The 8,056-nt window shown below is 40.5% G+C and overlaps 1 long non-coding RNA gene across 1 annotated transcript in view; it reads left to right on the plus strand.

Annotated features, from left to right (window-relative positions):
* LOC122810858 overlaps positions 1-4,410 on the plus strand; it is a 200,699-nt gene extending 196,289 nt beyond the window's left edge. The window contains exon 4 of the long non-coding RNA XR_006366127.1: positions 3,706-4,410. This is a non-coding gene — a long non-coding RNA (uncharacterized LOC122810858). The remainder of the gene's footprint in view (positions 1-3,705) is intronic.
* Positions 4,411-8,056: the final 3,646 nt, after the last annotated feature.

Below are 8,056 nucleotides of genomic sequence, written 5' to 3' on the forward strand. Positions count from 1 at the left end.
CCCCCCCCCCCCCCCCATCAGAGGTGACATTGGACCTGGTCATCAGCAACATAGGGTCAACCCCTCTTTGGTAGATCTGACCATAAAGTAATCACTCTTGATATCCAAATTCCGTCAGCACCCCCTGTTAAAGAAACCACTGTGAAAAACCTTTCAAAAGCAAACTTCGCATTACTTAAGACTGAGATGGGAAGTTTCAAAGCTCCCATGCTAAAAGGACAACACTGTCCAAGCTGTGAAATCTTTTGCCAATGCACTGTATGGGCACCTACAAGAATGCATGGATCATGCTATCCCAAACAAAACCAAGACTTACTCCTCCAAGAAAAGGAAACCAGTCTGGACATGCTCCACCTAAAGAAAACCATATCCCCTTGAGCCACACACTCCAGGGATCTAAACCTCACCACAACAAAATATGACATGATGGAGGGATAGATTCTCGTCCGAGACTTCATTCTGGAACAAGATTCCAATCTACATTAGGCAGAGTTCCTCGCTAACCCTCTTCAACCTTGATGAGTGTATGGGAGACTAAGTTTGCCCCAGAGATCACTTCAATGGCTCTGCTGGACAGAGGCACAGGAAGTAAGGGGGCAGCAAAAGCGAACACATTCTGTCTAGGCTTTTCGGGCTGATAGCCTAGTACCTATTTATGAACCTATGAAATGATTATGCATGAGCTTTCCAAACTGGCAAACTCACATGTCTCACTGTCTCTCTTAGCTTTTTGCCAGAATGAAATGAAATGGACAGGGATGAATAAGTTGCCAGGTGATTTTTGGATAAGTTCAAACTCTGTTCACTTTATTGGATTATCACTCCTCATGAGCTTTCCCACTGCATCATAGGTGATAGTTTTGTGTTTGCCTTTCCAAATGGTTCGTCATTAGCACCCAATGACTTGCTTTATCCTTTTACAGTTTTCTAATCATTGGCTACTCATTCCAGTCTTTTCATATAGGCCTTGCTTTAGAGTTATCTAGGGAAGGCCAATAAGCATGTAAGCAAAAAGATTTCAAGGGACTACTCATTTTCATATAGAACTGTTAATTTGTGGATTGGGTTGGGGGGGGGAGGTCACTTTCTGACTCACTTTGATTTTTGCCTACTTTTGTTACATGTCCCCTGGGCCACTAGAGTAATGAGGAGGCTCGCATTATTTGTCTGGATTCCTGCATTTGGGATCCTATTCTGAAAACATATGATACAGGACCAATTGTTAGCAATACAGCAACTTGTGTTATTTACCTGGCATTATGCATTGTTCTGAAGTGTAGGCTGCTACTATCTAGGATCTTACGAGATAGTCCAAGTACACTGACAGTCTGGTAGCTTGGTCAGCAGTAATACCTAGATTGCCCTGGGTTTGTGCTTAGCATGTGGAACTGAGAAAAAAACGTAACATTTCAGTATTGTGGTTATAGATGACTGGGATTTTGCAATGATCCCATGGTATGGCTTTGTGACATGGGTTGGGAATTTGTTTAAGATCATTTTTGACACCTTCCTGCAAAATCTGGTATGCCAGGATAGGCTTCTAATGGTTTACTGCATAATTCATCAGAAGGGACAGGATTTGAACATGATTTCTTGATTGCTATTTCACTAGAAAACTGCTGCTGGGTCTCTGCATAGCCTAACCCCCCTTTTATTTCCTCCCTTATTTTCTCTGGCCAACCTAAGGTTCAGGAATGTGGTGATGGGTTATCTAAAATGCTGAATTGTCTGCTTTCCAGTTGGCCACCTTTGACCCAGGACAGACCAACAGCAATTCCATCCATCCTTGCTATGCTTTTGAGAACATAGGAAACAGTATCACTTTGTGCATGTATGAGTGAAGCACTAAGATGCCAGTGCTACAACATCATGACTTGCAACTTGCAACTGAGTAGATAGTGATGCTAATTTAATCAAAAATATTTTGAATGTGACATTTTCTTATTTTCTGTGGAACTATTCAAGAGCTGGGATCATGTGGTAAAATGCACAATTGTCAGGCAAGCTTGAGCTGAGCTGACTGGAAGACAAGTTTAGGCATAAAGCCCTACAGAGTTTTACTGTTGTAGAAGAGTACCCCTAATGAGGATTTCAAGGATCAACAGTCTGCATGTGCTTTCATTTGTTGGTCAGATAAGTTCTCTTTGGGGAAAAGAAACTTCCCATTTCATTGGTGGTTATTACTTTCCTCTTCAGGAAAGTTATTTTAAAATTAGGAGTGCTCAACAGACTGTGTCTATACAATGATGTAATTTATACCACTTTTAAAAAATGATTGCTCAGTTTCAAAGTTAATTAAAAACATTTTTTCTGTGGATACATTTTGTTTGTTTTACTTTTGTGAAGCATTAAGTGCTTTTTACTATGTTTTTTTCCTGTCAAAAAGTAACTTGTGGACTGGCAATGTTTATTGGAAATTTCTAATGGTTTTCCCAAGAAGGAGGCCCCATTTTCAGCTTGACCATGGAACAGGTTGGTCCCATGGTTGGTGTTTAAGCCACAAAAAGAAAAAACTTAGCAGACAACCTTTGCTACCACAGCAGGCTATTAATTTGCCTCAGCTGCAGGTGGGTGACTTTGCTATGGTAATGTGTTGTTGCACCTAAGAACACATCTTTTACCCCAGATCTGTCTGGTGTAGCACCTTCAGCAACTGGCTTAGCCAAGTCTCCCATAGTGGGCAAGGGAGAGCCACTAGTGTTTGGTCTTGGGAAATAAGGAAGGCTTCCCTGTTGTGTCAGAATGCAGAATGTTGTGCCCATCCCTGAAGCTGATTTTGCGATTAATAATGTAGTTGGTTCCATTTTTTCTGGTCCAAAAGAAATGGATAAACAAGCATATATACTCCTCAATTTTCTTTTTGAGAGAAGAAGTTTACTGAATCTGGATCCGAGTTTAATTCAGATGAACATAGTTGTATGTTGCATCAAGAAGAAGGGGGGGACAGGACTATGCCAGGCTATCTCAATCCACAGGCATCCTACATTCCTGTCAATGCAAAACTGTGTGGGGTAGACTAGCTGAACAGGACCAGGGCAGACTCTCACAAATGGACGATAGATCGAATGGATGCTCACAGATAACATATTGACCGAACAAATTATTTTGGATCAGTAGGTAAGCATCAAAGCAGACCAAATGCTGATTTTAAGGCCATATACTCACCATAACAATTATTTGCCCACTGTAACCCCATGTCTGGATTTTTGGAAAGGACTATTGAAGTAGAAGCTGCTATTTGGTCCTTTGATCATACTTTTACAAAATACTTCTCTACGTCCAGATCATAGGAGTCCTGGTCCGTTTATACTTTAGATATATTAATGAGATGCAAAATATTAATGAGATGCAAATAAATCAAGAAGCACTGAATTTTAACATTAATAAATGGTGCTATGGAAGTCACTCACTACTTGGAGCTTTAGTTTAGTGCTAAAACGCAGACTCCCAGAAAGTCACATACATATAGAAATGCATAGATGTGCATGCACATTAAAACTATTTTTACAGTAGATCAGAATGGTGGGAAGGGATTCAGTCCTGGCACAAGGACAAAATATATCATTGTGGATTTCCTAGAGTACCTTTTATGAATTAGGGAAATAGTGCACTATAACACACAGCACTCTGGCTATAAATTAATACGTACTGTGCACTATGGTTTGGTTGAACTGCACCTAATTTTCATTTTTACTTCTTTTTCAGTTTGCTAATGGGAGTGTGTGGCTGATCAGATTGACCCTGTTCATTCATGACGAATGCTGACAACGAAAATCATACAGTGCATTTTACATCAATCAAAGATTGACTGCATCGAAAATAAAGAGATGTTCATTTTGGATCGAAAGATTCTATTTATGAATCGTGCTGCAGTGTGGACATATAATCAGCTTGTGGTACACAGGACAGAAGATGTGTTTAAATCCCTATTCCTGCCTCTAATGAAATTGCATACTATTCATTTTGAGATTTAAAATGTTGAGAAGTAAACAGATGCGTCTGTGTGTATGTGGAGCACAGTTAGAAAAGAAAAGAAAAACAATCAAGGGACAAAAGTCATAATGTACCTAGAAGATGGAAATCCAGTTTGTTTTTCTATCTACTACACTAACTTGTTTACCAGTGTTTTTGAAATTTGAAAGGTTTTCATGTTGGTGCTCATTTACTAAGATGTGCTTTGGCTGTCATGTATTGCAAATGATAATGAAGCAAAGTTAAAATCTTTTATTGCAACTATTATTGTTACAATCTTAGATATCTGAAGAGACAGTTAACACAAAGAGGCTGTAATGGTGGCTGTACACATGAAAGTGCTAAAGATATGATAACAAGTGTGGTGTGTATTTGTGAAAAGCACATCGTGATACTTTACTGTAGCTGCATGTGTGTGAAACAATTGCAATAACTTCATGATCCTGGTTTGTTTCTTTATTTCATTACTTTCAAAAATTCAAGAATGTAAAGAGTCAACACAATGTGGCTAGAACTGCTGGATACAGGAGGGTGCTGCGTCTGTGTGAAAAACTGTCATAGTTGACATTGACTCCAGTTAAATAGTTATTACACAGCAAAACTAGTGTTAATGTATGAAGAAGCAGCTGTGATACTGTACTGAGGCTACTGTGCATGAGAATCAAGAAGAAATAAATTGTAGCGTTTGGGTACATTTTTGTTATTTCAATCATTAATTAAAGGTTGTAATGCTCTTGCAACTGGCCCACAAAGAGCCTCAATCGTTACCACTGGTAGCAGTGGGGGATGTACACACTAGGATGAAAAGTACCCATCCAGCAAAGTGAAATTTCTGTTAAGAGCACACAGAGATCACAGTCGGGCTGGGGGTGGTTTCTCCAGATCCCCATAACACACCTGGGAAAGACAGGTTTACTAGCTATGCTCCCTTCTGGCCAGATTATAAGGTAGTTCCAGCTGCCACCAGCCGACTCTTTATCATCTACTGTAAGGCCCTGTCCAATCCTACTGTGTAATGTTGCTAATAACTGGAATGTCCACAGAGATTCTTCACTAAAAGAATAGAGGGCATAAGTAACATGTCCTATGCACACTGCCTGTGCTACAAGCCTTTGAGGGGAGATGTATGTCTGGCATATATCTGATCCTACTGTGATGGACTTCCACAAATGGAACCAGAGTTACCTGCTCTAAAACCTTGCCTGTGATATAAATAGGACCTGCTGGAGAGATTGGTATGTACCTTGTCTATGGAACAGGCTCTCTATCCATGTGAAGAAGAGAGGCTGTCTGTGGAATGTCTTGCTCTACTATCATTTGCACAACTAATGTGCAGTGTGAAGCATGCTGGAATAATTTACCATGGTTATTTTTAATCCTAACCAGACATCTGATTAGTAAATGAAAGTGGCTGTAATTAATGGGAAAGGAAGATGCATTTGGTGTTTGCTGTTTGATTACAGTTAAGCAGTCACTGTCAGCCATTACCAGGAGCAGTGCCACATAGTTTATTGTGGAATACACTGGCAAATGTCAGCTTAGTAAATGAGAATAAAACTCTTCAGAGATGATGTCCTGTGACCCCCCCTTGAGTCAAAAGTTGATGTAGTATTGCTTAAAGGTTATTTAAAAATAGTTCACTGAGGTACTGATCATATGGGATTGACATTGACCATTTGAACTGTGCACTTCTGGAGGGCTAGGAAGTGATAGCATGATTCATGAGCATATTTTCTATAGGCTATTTAATTACAACATGTATTTGGCAGTTTGCTGTTTAGTATATGCGTATGGCTTTTGCTGCAGTAAAAACAGTTAAAATGTAAGCTGTTTTCTAAATGTTGCTGTCACTTCCTATAAATATTAGTCATTAAAAAATTTGCTCAAATCTAAATTTATAAACAACAAATAACTTTGCTATTGAAAGTGTGTGTGTCATTACAGTTAAAGTTTGTAGTATCAGAAATGAATTCATGCTTTCTGACATTTGCAAAGATTTGCAGTAATGTTTACTTTTTTATCAATAAGTTATATTAGTCCTTTCTCATCTGCAGTTATCTGCCACATTAATAACAGACCAAATTTCAAAATACTTTCCTAAATGACATTGTGCATTTTAACATTCTGTTGTTCACATGACAGCATGCATGAAAACAATATGGTATATAATACCTACACATTATACCATGGTATTTCTGCACTGCTATTACACTAGATTTGGTGCCTTAGAAGTGAGTAACAAACAATATTAGTACAAATATCATAGAATAAAATAAAAATGATAGTAGGATTTCAAAAATTTAGTTTAAAGAAGATGTCCATAGAGTTCAACAGATCATGCAGTATACAGTAAGTTTGAAATCAATCTTGCAGAGTAGACAAAATGATGTAATGAATTCTATTAGACCAACCTAGGTTTTGCAATTACTCATGCTTTCAGGCTAGCACTGATGCAGTGTTGAAATTTGTGCCTAGAAAGGGAAGTACATCTTTCTTTTTAGGCTAAAAAAAGACAAATGAAAAATGCCACCGAGGAAAGAGCTGTGGTGCTTGAATGCTGAACATAAATAATGTTGTCTCTCGCCTTCATTCTTGTTGGTTGGGCTCTGAGCCTCTGACTTGGCCATCTTCTAAAGCTTGAGAGCTGTTAACTAGCTTGAGGCCTTGCGTATCCCATGATTCATCAGCTGAGGGTGCACAGGCTAAGGCAGCCTCCAGCTGGCAACTCAATTCAGTGGTGAACTCCATGAGGCTCATTACTTATGCAGCCAATGGTGGGTAGAGCTGAAGGCTCAGGTCACCCTAAGAAGGCACGCTTGGATGGGGCTTTGTAACTTTGTGGAACCTTTCAGAGTATCTTTCAGCAACAACCCCTTTCGTGGTTCCTCTCTGTCACAGGTGATCACCCCTTACCAGGTGTGAGCTGGAAGTGTGCTTGTCCACTCCTTCCAGACCATAGGATCAGAAGAGTAGAAAGATGTGGTTCCAGAAATGTGAGTTCCCATCCAGGGGCAGAGGAAATAACAGCTGCTGCCCTCATTGCAGAGGGGGTCTGCAAAACCATGGCAGTAGAGAATCTTTCTCAGACAAGCCGTTCTGATTATCGCTGTACCCAAGAGCAGGCCTGGTAAGACATAACACAAAATATCCGGAGGCTACAGAATTCCCTTTGTTCACACTGCCTTGTCAAACAAGTCCCTTCCAGATGTTCCACCCAATTGAATGGATCAAGCAGTTCAAGAAGTTTCAAAAATGCTAAGAAAAAGGGCAAGTCCCAGCAGCAAGGGATTTGGATTTTACTGAAGGTTGTTTTTGGTATCAAAAAAGACAGGGACTGGACCCATTCTGTCTGTACAAACAATGAAGTTTCAGATCAGTCCTTTCTGGGTTGGGACAATTGGATCCATACAAAATGGACAGGTGTGCCAGAAGATTCCTTTGCTTCTGACTGGGAGCCAGCAGTTAAACACAGTGCAGAGCTCTGCTCTTTGGTCTCCACAACCCCCAGGGTGTATGGCAGTAGCTCACCTGAGACTGCAAGGATTCTAGGTGTTTCCACATCTAGATGACTGGCTCCTCACTGCTACCACCAGGCATTGCTTTCTGTGAGCCAGACACTACACTATCCAGACTTGCTCCAGAATTGAAAATTCTGCTTTATCACCCTGTCTTAGGTGCAAATTTAAATACAAAAGACAGGTCAGCCAGCCTGCCAGCCTTCCACTAGGGTGTTAGTCATTTGCGGACAGACATGTGCAGGTCTTGTTAGGATGCAAGAGAATAAGTCTGGTTTGTCCTCCAAACCCTGGATCTCATGGCAGCAGTGCTCATAGTCCCTCTGGCTTGTTTTTTACATGAGGATCGTCCAGTGTCCTCATTGTCCTTGCAGCAGCTTCCCATGTCTTGCATGATTATTATCACAGAAGCATGCAAAATGGTGCATGGTCTCCACATCAGTGCCCATGCCAATACCATTTTGTACTTCCCCCTCCAGTTGCTACGGTGACCACAGATGCCTCCCTGATTTGGTGGTGGTGGGGGGGTATTATCAGGGCAGAACAGTCCAACTTTCTAGTACCATCTG

The sequence above is a fragment of the Protopterus annectens genome, chromosome 9.part0, assembly GCF_019279795.1.
Source record: "Protopterus annectens isolate FY-2018-M chromosome 9.part0, PAN1.0, whole genome shotgun sequence".
Classification (NCBI taxonomy): domain Eukaryota; kingdom Metazoa; phylum Chordata; order Ceratodontiformes; family Protopteridae; genus Protopterus; species Protopterus annectens.